The sequence below is a fragment of the Octopus bimaculoides genome, chromosome 3, assembly GCF_046866305.1.
Source record: "Octopus bimaculoides isolate indiv1 chromosome 3, ASM4686630v1, whole genome shotgun sequence".
NCBI lineage: Eukaryota > Metazoa > Mollusca > Cephalopoda > Octopoda > Octopodidae > Octopus > Octopus bimaculoides.
Genome location: NC_142930.1, coordinates 86,012,386 through 86,027,592, shown reverse-complemented (window position 1 = coordinate 86,027,592; position 15,207 = coordinate 86,012,386). Strand labels below are relative to the sequence as shown.

At 32.4% G+C, this 15,207-nt stretch overlaps 1 long non-coding RNA gene across 2 annotated transcripts in view; it reads left to right on the top strand.

Moving 5' to 3' along the window:
• Window positions 1-7,399, top strand: part of LOC106882789 (uncharacterized) — a 37,687-nt gene extending 30,288 nt beyond the window's left edge. For both annotated transcript variants that reach the window (XR_001411032.3, XR_016241133.1), the window contains one exon: window positions 5,885-7,399. This is a non-coding gene — a long non-coding RNA (uncharacterized LOC106882789). The remainder of the gene's footprint in view (window positions 1-5,884) is intronic.
• The last annotated feature ends 7,808 nt before the right edge of the window (window positions 7,400-15,207 follow it).

Here is a 15,207-nt window from a genome sequence, read left to right as displayed (position 1 = left end):
AAAGATATATTGCATCAAATCCCTAAAATATATCCTATTTATTCAAGAAACTTAATTTTAATTAATTAGATAAATTACACTAGCATAATATTTTAATTTAACCTATTTGACCTTAAGCAACCTTTTCTCATTTATAATTATTGAATAGAGAAAATATCAAAAAATACAAATATATAAATATAGCTTATTGCATACAAAAAAAGTTAAGAAGGAAAAGGATTATTCACATTAAAACAAGCAATCTTAATAAAATGAATAGAAAAGTTATTAAATAACTGACTCTACATAGTTGAGATAACTGAATTTGGTTAGGAAGGAAAGAATACTACAGGAAGTTTGAAGAATAGCCATCAAAGAATCGGCACAGTTTGGGAATTGTTTTGAAGAATGTTTAATAAAATTATTAAAGATACAAGAAACTGAATGTAACAAATCAAACTTCATTGTCATAATAATCTCTTTGAATATAAAATTTCTGAAATATTTGTTAATTTAATCTAAGTAGATTTATTCACTTTGAGGTGACAATGAAAGCGGGGAATACATTTTATTCATATTGTCTCATACATCTCTTGTAGCTTTAATCCATGTAATCTAAGATCGGTATTTCGGAATTGCTTCAGGTCTTCTTGTAGTCTTTTAAATATAAGTTGCATGCTATATGACATTTGTTTGGAGCCTTTAACAATTTAAAGAATTACAAATGTCTAAAAACCTCACAGACAATCTTCGCTTTTTTGATTTCATACTACTGATGTTGTTGTTTGACTTGAAGTCAACACTGATTGAGCAGACGTAGCATCAAAAATAATTACTGATGTTTTCCCTATTTTTTCTTTATTTTATTTTATGTGATGTTGATTTAGAGATTCTCTTAAGAAGCGTGCAAATATTAAAGAAGGATAAAAGCAATAGAGAAAAGGCCTGACTAGTCACATACTGGCCTATAAGGCTATTGGAATATTTAGCTGATAATGTGTTGGAAATCATTCAAGTGTGCAAAGGTGTGATGGCCTGAGTAGAACATTAAGCAAAATAGCTTCAAACATTTTAGGTGTTCGTTGGGATAGGGTTATAAATAGTGGGTCGAGAAGTAATTAGCCAATTAACAATCTTAAAATTGCTTAAATAATTATCAAATAAATTCTAAAAGATATAAACGCATATATAAAATTAGATAAAAGATGATTCTAAGGCAAATATTAAAGGGGATAACGAATCTTCTTGAAAGATTCCTCTCTTGATATTAACTTTCTAGATTTTAATTCATTTAGAACTGCTTTGTCTATGTACAATAGATCATGCCTTCTTCCTGCAATCTTCTGTTCTTCTGGCAGAAAATTATGGCTGTCAAGGTGCTTGTAAATACTTTCTGAAAGCATTCTTGTTAACAGCTTCTACACTAACGGTATGCAAGTGACTGGTCTATAATTGTTAGCTGTATTACCCTTGCTTTTGTTTTTTATAAGGAGTACTGTTCTCCCTCTAGTCATCCCATCTGGTATCACTCCTTCATTCAGGCATTCCTGAAATTATTCCCTCAGTCTCCAATGTAAGCTACTAAATTTCTTTGACTAGTACCCTATTATTATTATTATTATCATCATCTTTACCATCATCATCACCACCACCACCATCATCATCATCATCATCATCATCATCATCATCATCAACATTATCATTAATACCTTTATTATTGCAATTATTGTTTCTAATAGTGTTATTACGATTACTATCATGGTATATGCTAAGTTTACGCCTATTGAATGTTGCAATAATCAACCGTACGTTGGATGTGGCAGAGCAAGATAGTTTTATTGTAGACATAAAGTTATGTTGACGTGGAAAATTAGATTTTAGAATATTAAAGAACAGTTTTTGTAATCCTTTACCATTCAAAAGGACGAGAGATAGAAACCAGAGAATTTGATACTCTTATCTAGTCCATCTGAACGATCAAAATAGGTATACGTATACAGAAAACTACATATGCTGTTCCTCTCGGTCACAGAAACAGAGTAGGATCTAAGAGAACGAAAACTACAGGCCTTCATATTATCGATAGTGAAGATCCCAGTAGTATGGTTCTGAATATTATAGATAGCTTCAGTTGGTCTATTGTGAGGAGCCGATTGTGCGAATAAAATTTTGAGCAAAGCGCAACCGATACATTGCCAATCGCAAATTTTGTTTACCTGGATTCTGTCCCTCTTCGTTCCCTTTGTTCGACGTTTGATGTTGGTGTCTAGTCAGGTTTGAGCACTAATTGTCAATGTGTGCATGTAACTATTTAGAGAAATGAATAGACTGGTAGATAGATACTTAGATAGATAGATAGATAGATAGATAGATAGATAGATAGATAGATAGATAGATTGATATATAGATAGATACTTCCATCCATCCATCCATACAGACAGATAGACAGACAGACAGACAGTCAGACAGGCAGGCAGACAGACATTAATGCTTGTGAAAGTGTATCTGTATATTTTTTTCATTTGATTTCAAATATTTGTATCATTTTTCATTACCTTATAAATTCTTATGCAGTAATCAATAAATATTACGAGTAGATCCCTAAGCCACGTATAGTAAAAAGTCAGGAAAAATAATCCTGCGAAAGCAGAAAAAAATTCTGAGAATTACTTGTAATGATAACGGGGAGAGGAGGGGAAATAATTTTCTAACCTTAAAGCGTTAGCGAACTTTAATTTTTATATGGACTCGTTAGATCAGTACATGAAAAGGGTCATTTAAGATTGGAATTGTTGTTACTTATAACCTTAAAGCATCTGATCAAGCCACCTCGTATGAATGCATAGAGAATTAAGGACAGATGTCGAGAGAACGGTGTTTCGTATAGTTGATGATGTACGTCGAGAAGGCTGATGTGGGATTAAGAGAAAAGAATACATTGAGAAATATAAGTGTATATATATTCATATTCATGTACACACACACACACACACACACACACACATATATATATATATATATATATATATATATATATATATATATATATATATATTTATATACATATATATATATATTCATATATATATATATATATATATATATATATATATATATATATATATATATATATATATATATATATATATATACATATATTCATATACATGTATATATATTCATAGGAAGAGAATTCGGTAAGGCAAACATCTCAAGTCGTATACAATATTATTATAGGAAGAAATTCAAAATCTTACTACTGTTTCTGGGATATCCTGAGTATGGGATATTCCATCATTAGAGACAATTAGGGAAAAAAGAGGGAAAATGAGAAGAGTATATATCAATAAGATGACGACATAGAGGAAGGGAGTAAAAGAATAAAGAGATAGAAAGAAAGAAGAAAAAAGAAGCTTAAAAGTTCGTAGTTTCCGAAGTTATAAAAGCCTGAGCATGGTCCTCAGGAACAATCCTGCGTAGATCCAAGATTTTAACCCACATCGATATACGTAGGATTGCACCTAAGGACTTACGCTCATGGATTTACACAGGATTGCACCTAAGGGCTCATGCTCTAGTTTCTATAACTTCGTAAAGTTGAACTATGAACTTTTATGCTTCTTTTCTCTTCTGTCTTTCCATCTCCTTATTCATTTACTCCCTTCCTCTATGTCGCCATCTTATTAATATGTACCGTTCTCATTTTCTCTATTTTTTCCCCTATTTGTCTCTGATTGCGGAATATGCCATACTCCATACTCGGGGATATCTCAGAAACAGCTGTAAGATTTTGAATTTCTTCCTATAAAAATATTGTATACGACTTGAGATGTTTGCCTTGCCTTAATGCTTGCTGTCCTGTTTAACAATCATATATCCGCTGCATCTGAAATATGCAATGGCTCCATAACTACCGTCTCGGCTATAACCTTGTAACCCCAGTAATCCCTTACAGCACTTACCTAGCGTACCTAATCGTTAGATCACCTGTGAACTAAACCCTCATACTTTGCATGCATATATATATATATATGTGTGTGTGTGTGTGTATGTGTGTGTGTGTGTGTGTGTGTGTGTGTGTGTGTATGCATATATATGTATATATATATATACATAAATGTGTATATATATATATATGTGTGTGTGTGTGTGTATGTATGTATGTATGTATGTACACACGAATTCATGCGCACTCATTTATTATGAGATGCGAAAATGTGTAGAAAGGCAGCATCTGCTGAAATATGAGTCAACAGTAGTTTTATTAGTGAACAAAAGGCAAAGGTGTTTCTGAAAACAGTATTTCTATAGAGTTTATCTAAATTGATAAATGGAGAATACCTCGAGGTTTATGTAATAAATAATTCATTATGGATTTTTCCTCAATGAATTAAAATGTAAATCTATTCTCTTATAAAACATAGGAAATTTTAATTTTAAATTGCTTGCCAGTGAATGCCAAAATGATACATACATGTCTTTTTATAAATTACAATGAATATATTCCAATTTACATATAATACGCATAGTTTTGTATATATTTTGTTTAAAAAGTTGTCCGCTAGTATGTATATGACCGGACGCATACAAGCTCACACAAACTCACATACAAAATTATACAGTCAACACATTTACACGCACACACATTCACACACACACACACATATGTATATATATATGTATGTATATATATATATATATATATATATATATATATATATATGCTACATACATATATATATATATATATATGCTACATACATATATACATGTACATAGATATGTATGTAATTAAGTATACTTCTATGGATGCATATATTCAAACATAAATATATACCCAGATAAGTACATAACTAATTTTATGTGGTAGTACGCATGTGTGTGTGTGTATGTGTAGACATGTATAGATTAAATACCCCCTTATATATATATATATATATATATATATATATATATATATATATATATATATATATATATATATATATATATATATATATATATATATATATATATTTATATATACATGCATATTCATATATAGGTATATAGCTATTTCTGTTAATACACGTACCTGTAAACAAATTCATTTTCATAAACTTACGTAAACAGTCGAATACGCAAAGTAACAGCGGTCATTAAGGAAGGTATTACGAAGTTACCACGATTCCTAGAAATAGCTGTGAAATCTCCAACAAATCACATCCAAGTGGCTGCCCAAGCAGGAATAGGTTACTGCGGTCTTGCGTAATGTACGCCCACAAAGCCTGAGAGGCCTACATGGGGTGGATTCAAGGGTTTTCAAAATCAAACTGGATCTCTTTGTCAGGACTTCCGGATGAAGCTACTTCACGGCAAGAAACGCAAATGAGGGTAGCAAAATCAAACTCCTTCATTCACCAAATGTGAATGAGAGAAGATTTAGTGAAAATGTAGCAAAGCAAATGGCAGTGTCCCAGCATGGCCGCAACTCTCGAGCTGAAATTAGAAAAGGAAAAAAGATAATTATTTATATATATATATAAATATATATATATATATATATATATATATACATATATATACAGAGACATGACTGAAGTAAATAGACACCCCATAAAACATCGTTTTAAGTTTACAGTAATCCCTGACCATATCACGGTTCTCCTATTGCAGTTCACCTATCGCGTTTTATTATTTAAGCTTACGTCGATTCCTCCATGGTGTTGTTTTGCAGTTATAATAAAATAGATATATACAAATTATAAAAATAATAAAATAAAATTTATAGTACTGTTTCTACTTTGTGGATTGTCATCAATCGCAGGGGTGGGGTTGGAATGTAACACCTGCGATAGTCGAGTGTTACTGTATTCTAACTTGTAACGGTTTATGTTTTTTATTAATTGACATTTTTATGTTTCAGGTTCTATATGTGATTGTTTAATTACGCCATGTACAGAAGAATCCTTGAAACTGTCTGGGCAGTGCTCCATCATGGCCGCAGTCTGATAACTGAAATAAGTAAAGGAAGTTAAAAAAATGAAATCGAGACTAAGAATATAAAGTTATGCGCAATCTGCTAAAGGTCGGAGTTACGGATATATTCTATAATTATCATCAAAGAAACCTGGATCTTTATTTACAATAGCACTAAATATATTGACTAGTTACGAAGCAAATTATTTTGAGACATGGAGGTTGTTCGAAAGATTCACCAGTGATTAAACTAAAGTTTACAAGATGTCACCGATAAAGTTAAGCAAACGATATTTTAAGAATACTTTCTTGAATTGGCGAGCAAAGAGGATCAACAATTCATTATCATTGTTAATTAGATTAGATTTACGTTAAAAATTTCTAGTGCCTCTACAGAATATAATAGCAATTGCGTCCACTCCCTTTATACGGAGGCGCTGTACATATAATTGATGATTATAGGGAATAGCTAATATTTTATTTTCCAGGTCACAAATAAATTTAGCTAACAAGGTACTAAGAGCATTGTTTATTATTTTTTTTTTTTGAAAGGAACGTACTTGATTGTGCGCTAGATTAAAATTTTGAATAGAGTAGCACCGATATAATAATGTTCATTATTTGGTGTCTAAATTAAACATTTATATATTAAATTAGTTCTAAATCATTAGTTCTAAATCATTAGTTATTTGAAGGCCACTTTATAGTATTTCTACAGTTATGCATGTTATTAAAGATATTAATTAGCTGAAGAATTATTGCTTATTGAATTAGTGCTTTATTATTATTAGAAGAGGCTACTACCGAGTTAGGTTTAAAGTTACACATTCTTCTGGATTAGTGTTATGGTTTTCAGTGGAAGTTCCAGGGCTTTTAGTTGGTTCTCATTCTCTATTAGTAAAGTATAATTCCTGCAATCGTCTATAGAGATTATTGAACTTCTTTTCAATTCTGAAATATTGCAATATTGCATGTGCATGCAACTGTACAAACTACAATAGCTGCGCTCTCAACAGACACTGCTTAAACGGATTTTCAGTATACTGCGCCAAACTAAAATTGTTTGATGCTTCTCAATCAAAATCTCATATCAAAACAAAAGTGAACTAATTCAATCCAAGCCATTACGCGTACAAATATTTGATAGGTGATACTCGGCACCTTTTCAGGCAGATTTACAGATTGAGGGAAAATGATATTAATCCATTTTTTCTGTATGAGCATATAGGCACGATACTCACAGGAATAACAAAGAAGTATTAATGCTACACCATAACGGAAGGTGACTGAAATCAAGATTGGATATTTCATTTACTTATTTGCAGAGAACAATATATTTGCTATGTACATAAATGCAAAACAATATGTCTGCCTTAATATTTTGGATTTCAGCAAAATATTTCACACACTGACTAATTTTCCTCATTCGTATAGTCTGTATTTTTCTCTCTCCTACTTTACCTTTATTAAAATGCTTTTTCTTTATATAATATTTCATTGTCATTATTGGCTTTATATTCTGTTTCCGCTCGTGGTGTTATTTTATTCTTTCTCCGTCACTTTCTTTCTTTCTTTGTATCATTTCGTTGCCAAGTAAGCATTTCAAACTGTTAACAATACTTTATAACGTAAGTTTATGAATGAATACTATCTTGAGTGCTTTGAAAGTTTTTTCTCTGCTGTTCCTTTTTTCTATCTTCTATATATTTCTTTTATGCTCTTTAATATTTTTATTGCATTTGTCTGTGACTAGTCTTTTATGAATGTCTTTGACGTTACGCCTCTAACTTCGCCACGTTATACTCTTATTTATTTCATCAAATGTTATTTTTATATTTTTGCACCTACAATCAATAAAAGCCTCATATTGTTTGTTTACATCCTGTTGAATTAGCTGCTCTGATTAATTCATCAAACATTTTCCGATGATGAGGCGTGTAAAGCTCGGAGTAATGATTTGTAGAGTTTGAATTCAAGCATATATTGACAGTCTACGTTCAATATTAATTGCTTCCTTTATCATTGGTTATGCAACATTGCTTCCACACACTCACACGCATACATGTACAAATATATCCATGCATATCTATCTATCTATTAATCTATCTACCTATCAATTTATCTATTTTTCTATTAATATATATATATATATTGAGAAAGAGAGAGAGAGAGAAAGAAACAGAAACAGACATGCGATTATCGTTTGTTCCCTACGTACGTTTCAAAGTGTTGACACTCTTTGGAATCATTGCATTCAATATTCCGTGCAGATGGATGCTTAATTTCAACAGATCATCAGGCAAAAGTCTTCTTACATTATAATTACCTAGATCCACTGTGTCTCTGCCATTTTTTCTCCTCCCCTCCTTATTTCTTCTGTTCTTCTGCCTCTACCTCTCTCTCTCTTCTCTCCTCACGTGACCGGTGTTCGGTCAAGCCTGATCTTTCTTTCTTGGTTCAGCCGTTGTCCGTGCAACATCTATTTTTCCCCTGAGCCTGTGAAATCTTGTATCCCTGCCATAAGGCTTTACTTCCACACACACCAACTTAATTTAATTCGTCCTTAGTCGAAAGATACCTGTTGTTATGTCCTGTTATTTGTATTTGTGTAACTTTCTACATTTTTTTCGTCTCTGTTTTCGTATGCTTTCTCCCAAGGAATCTAATGCTCTTGGCTTAGTTTTTCCTTGGGGCTGGCCAGATTGGAGCAATCTCGAGTATAACCAGCCGAAATAGCAAAGATAATCTGGAACTCGACTGAGGAAAGAAAGTTCCGAATGACCCGTCCTTGTTCCATTGTGTCGTCTATCTGGACACACACACACACACACACATACATATATATATATATATATATATATATATATATATATATATATATATATATATATATATATATATATATATATATATATACATATATATATATATATATATATATATATATATATATATATATATATATATATATATATATATATATATATATATATTTATATATATATATATATATATATATATATATATATTCGGGTATACACTTTGTACTATCTTGTTTAATGCCCGTTCGTAGTATTGAACTATCTTATGTCAACAGCAGAATGGAATTATATGCCAGTGGATATTTGAGTACGAAATAAGGTATTGTTATGGTAAAGAAGATAGATGAAGGAAGAGATGTGTATGATTAGAAACATACACTTCTCTCCCACAAATACTACCAAGACATTCTTAAATTTTCATTTACATCACAAGACCCTTTCGAATGAACAACACAGAATCCACAGCTCCATACTTTGAAATGACTAAACATGAACTACTACTGGAACTTACGTACCATGTACAGGGAACTTTTTTACCACTTCTATACACCACTTTCCTCGAATACTGGAACTGCAACTACAATATCCCTTTATATATTTTATATTTCATTCCCTCTATATTCCCTATCTCCTCCTTTTCCATAATAATTCCTGATTTCGAACTCAAATATTCACCTCTATTTAACCATCTCATATCGTCTCTAATGAAATGATATCCATAATATCCCAGAAACAGCTGTAAGACTGTATTTATATCTTTTTCCTTATAAATGTTCTGAAAACTACTCACAACTTTGACTTTGTTATCTCATTTCGTCTAATATATATATATATATATATATATATATATATATATATATATATATATATACACATACATATATATATTCATTTATATTAATAAATGTGTGTGAGTGTGTATTTATTTACACAAATACATATATATTTCCCTCTCTCTCTTTCTCTCTCTATCTCTTTCTCACTCGCTTTCTTTCTTTCTCTGTCTCTCTTCTTTCCTCATTCGCTTACCGTTTCTGCGACCTAGTCATCTCATTTCTGTTTTAGTTTTACGTGCACAAAATACGTGTACATCTTTTTCCCGGCTCACCCAAGCACCCTTTCAATCTTCCGGTTTTTAGCCCTCCTCGAACCGGGCCCCCTCCACATTCTAACTCACCCTTACCCCACCACTTCTCGATCCGATACACATTCAGTAATTTTCCCTTCAACTGCGTCACCCATCCGTTTTACCACGGTAATTTACAACCCACATTGACACCGCAATCCCTGCCATTTATCACCCAAGCTAGGGAAACAGTTTAGCAATAAGTGGACCATAGCAATGGAAGCAACAGCTACAACAACAACAGCAACAAACAGTTCGACTAATACTCCAACTGCCACCACCACTCTCCTACGCGACTACTATTACAATCACAGCCATCACCATCACTACAAACACGAATACTACTACTACTAATAATAATAATAATAATAATAATAATAATAATAATAATAATAATAATAATAATAATAATAAGAAGAAGAAGAAGAAGAAGAAGAAGAAGAAGAAGAAGAAGAAGAAGAAGAAGAAGAAGAAGAAGAAGAAGAAGAAGAAGAAGAAGAAGAAGAAGAAGAAGAAGAAGAAGAAGAAGAATATTGCCTCTATAAACTGCTTTTGCTACCTCAAATACTACTGTTGATAAGCTGCCACTGTTACTACTACTCTACCAACTACAATTACAAGTACAACTCCTATTACTACTATCACGAAGACAACGACGAATACTACCACTACTATTATTATTTACTACTGCAGCTATGGCTGCTGATGTTGGTGCTGTTGCCGCTGCTGCTACTACTACTACTACTACTACTACTGCTACCTCTACGCTGCTTCTGCTACATTTACTACTGCTGTTGCTGCCACTATCAAAAATAGTATTCAAATACCACAGGTAGAACAATATGCTTTGTTATTAAAGCTGCAAAAGCATCACAAAAATATCACAAACCACTGCTACTCAGAGTTTCACGTGCCCGTTTGTCGGACAGTTGTGATTAAGTGTGGGACAAGAATTAAGGTTATATGTATAAATATATTGTACAATTTACATTGACAGATACACACTTGAATTTGTTTTACTTTTCATTGGTCGTTTCAACTAACGGTTCTTTAAAAAAAAAGAAACGGTGATATAAAATTAAATATCGTGTTGTGAAAAATCGAAGAAAACCTTAAATCAAAAATAAAGTTTAGTTTAGAAGAGAAAACATACATGCCCAGAGTAAGTTAAGTAATGTTAAAATAAGTTTAATTAAAAATGTGAGTCTGTTTATAATAAAATATTCATTTATAGAAAATCTGAAAGCATCAAAATATGTATAGACACAAATATATATATAGACTCTAAAAACATATATACATGTATACGCTAACACGTACAAAAGCTGATACATACATACATACATACATACATACATGCAGACAAATGAATATATTTACTAGTGCATACATAGATATCTATACACATATACATGCACAATAAGTCCCCGTGCGTATGTGCTAAAATGTTTCTAATATACAACTTTGTTGTTGCTAGTTAGAGAAAGAGGGAAAGAAAAGAGAACAAAAAAATCAGAATAAGTAGTGGTGCGTGGGGTGGGGGAGAAGAGAGAAGATAGATATTCGAAAATAGCGTTCTTTATAGTATCCAGTAGAGAAAAAGGAGAAAAGCTAGCATACAGCAAAACCGTTATGTGTGTATAGTTAAACGCATATACGCACACATATATATAGACTTGCATAAACACACCCACATAAAGAATACACACACCGTATATATATATATATATATATATATATATATATATATAAGCGCCCTTTTAAAGCCTAGCCAGGCTCATGGGCCCGGTTTCCAGGTTTCAATGGCGAATGTGTTCCCCAGCTGAACGGGACGGCAGTCCATCACTGCGTTACTCATTTTTGCCAGCTGAGTGGAACTGGAGCAATGTGATATGAAGTGTTTTGCTCAAGAACACAACGCGTCGCCCGGTCCAGAAATCGAAACCACAATCTTACGATCATGATGTTGACACCCTAACCACTAAACCACGCACCTCCACACACACACACACACACACACACACACACACATATATATATATGCAAATAATCAGAAAATGGAGAAAACCACAGATCGGTTGGACCATATTTATAGCTTATTTTTTAATACAAAGTATAATATAACAAAACAGGTGACGTAACATATCTTACGACCCGTACTGATCAGATTGCCAAAATGCAGTCTATACATAAACGCGACAATAAAATTCTTCATCTTCATAGGGTATTCGAATTAAGGGAACGGATCTTCACCAGAGTGAAAAACAAGAGCATATAATATAAACAAAAAAGAAGGAAAAGGAAAGAAAACATGATTTAGTAAATAGTCTAGAAACCCAATATATTAAGAGTAAATAATTATTTACCGTCAGGGCTACAGGAAAAACTACTAAAAATAAGCTATAAATGTGGTCCAACCGATATGTTGGGTAATCTGTGGTTTTCTCCATTTTCTAATTATTTGCATTGGTTTCTGATGAACTCTTGTTTATCCTGTTGTCATCTGCACTCTATGTGTATGGTGTGCCTATACACCATTGCCCGGGGATAATGCAGGTAACGGATACCGATAGTATATACGGGTATTTTTTATCTCTTAGTCAGTTACTTTAACCGCTAACACTGTTTACATTTGATATATACACACACAAGCACACGAACGCACACATACACACGTTGTCTGTTTGTTTTTTTGTTTTCTTTTTTGAAGTTTACATTTATAATGTACCCTTTTCTATTAGTTTACGCAGGATTATTGCTTGTGACACTATAAAAGACTTTCGAATGACTGGAAAAGTATGTTACTACAATTTGTAGGAATTGTAGACGAGTATGCGTGAGTTATGTTCTAGTTTTTACCTTTTATTACTTCTTCCATTTCTTCAGATAGGACAGATGTGTTGATCAAGAATAGAAAACATAAGTAAATTACATATGCCTTCTAAACAGAATTGCCTGCAACTGTCAATGAATATTTGAAGTTATATACAAACCAACACAATTCTGAAATATGTATAAACTACAGACAAGAAAAGACAGTGCGTCCTGATTGTTGCAATATAGGCTATCAATATAAATTTGAAATTTCGTTAGTGATATCAGTCACGATATCGTTGGCACTCTCTTCTTCAAAGAGGGTTCTGCACATAACAATACCGACCTTTTTTGTTCACAAGACGAAACGATTAAGATTTGTATATTTTATTATAGAAAACAACGCCAAAGCAGAGATACGAAATGTGAAGCGGGGAGAAAAATTGAACGAAACAACATAATTGTTTCTAATATATGTTTAAATGCAAGGTGGTGGTCTGACAGAATCGATAACACGCCGACACGCCGGGAAAATGCTTAGCAACATTTCGTCCGTCTTTAAACTCTGATTTCAATTCCACCGTGGTCAACTTGGCCTTTACCCCTTTACAAAAATTGCTGACCTTGTGCCAATATCTGAAACCAATATACTTGAAACGAATTTAAATACATGTTATTTGCATACGGTTCGTCTTTAGTATATGTTTCATGATTACAGTTCCCGATGTTTTAACTCAGGGGGAATAATCTGCGTTGTGAGTGTCAAGTTTGCATCAGTTAGGTGTAGTTTAGAGTGTAGTATGTGATTGTGTGTTTAGGTGTATGCAGGCAAATGGGTAATCGTTCCGTAAATCTGTTTATAAAGCGCTGCCTGCTTTAAAAGGCGCCACATGGTAGTTTTCGATACTTCTCTGCCACAACGTTTGAAGACTTCTCTATTTGTCAGACATAGGTTCCGCACAACTTCCTTTTTCACGCGTGACAAAATACGATTCAAAGCAACTCCCGACTTGCCCTTATGTGTACTGTCCTATTTCGACTGAACCGAAATAGGACACTGCACAAATTTCTTCAGTTTTCGGTGATCTCTGCCTTGTATTTTGGATATTTCTATGGTTGTTTTTCCTTTTCCAAGCTCTGACGCGTTGGTAAACTTCTTATTCGAGGTAAGATCACATTTCTGATCCATAATGACATTTAAATTGGGCACCTGCCTAATAATTTCGGATAGCAAATATGTTGCTGCTATATGATAATGGCTACTGTTTGTTTTCGTCTGCGCAGATCAGATTTATTTTAATAGAATGTGCGCAGATATTTTGATAGAATGTGCGCTAACAGTCCGTGGGAAACAACTGATTTTGAACAAATATACATTTATTTATTGAGGGAAGGTTGATTTGCCTAATAATGTGGGACGCAGTGTATATATTTGTGTCTGTGTCCCTCTGTCTATCCGTCAGTATGTTTATGCGCGAACATAAAACTACTTGACTAAGTATTAATCTTCCTTTCTCCTACTTTCTTTTTCCCCTAAGCAGTTATGACAGCGATAGCTGATTAGGTATTTTATCTAAACTGGAACGCAAGATTCTCACGTTCATATTTTGATTTTTTGCGTTTCTATAATATTATTTGCTTTTATTCATTCCCTAACTTGATGGGCAGATAACAACAAGCCAGCTGACACTAAAAAAACTCTAGTAAGACATCTTTATCAATGTACCTGAAGTGACCCAGTCTGATGGGTCGAAACATATGTTATACCTAATAATGGTCTAATACGAAATCTATCTCCTATTAATTAATACTATACATACATATCCATATGTATATATATATACACACATATATATACACATATATACATATGCATATGTACACGTGAGTGTGTATAGGTGGGGGTGTATATATACATATATATTTATATATATACATACATACATATATATATATATATATATATATATATATATATATATATATATATATATATATATATATATATAAATATATATATATATATATATTGGTTTGTCACTGACCATGTAACATCACGGCTCGTAAATTACCCCATGATTTCGTTTTTGCCTTGCTATTACTTGTTTTATTATGATCTCCCTGAAGAGAAATGAATGAGGACCCAACAGCTCTTTCTTCTTTGTGAAAGTGATCATTTATTTCGAAACATATATGTAGGAATTAAAGGATCTTTCATCGACATGCGTTTCGCTCCATTTATTATTATCTATCTATCTATATATATATATATATATATATATATAAAGAAACGTGTGCTAGCACATATTAATGCAAAAGGAATGCATAATTCCTTGTATACTAAAATTATTATTGCATGAAATAAGTTGCAAAAAAGTCCGTAATTCCATGGATGTCACGTAGTTAAATTTATTTACTACTTATACTTCCTTAATTTATGTTTCTATATACTCTCCTCAAAATAATATCATCATTTGCGTTTTTTCTGGACTTTCAGTTACATGGGTA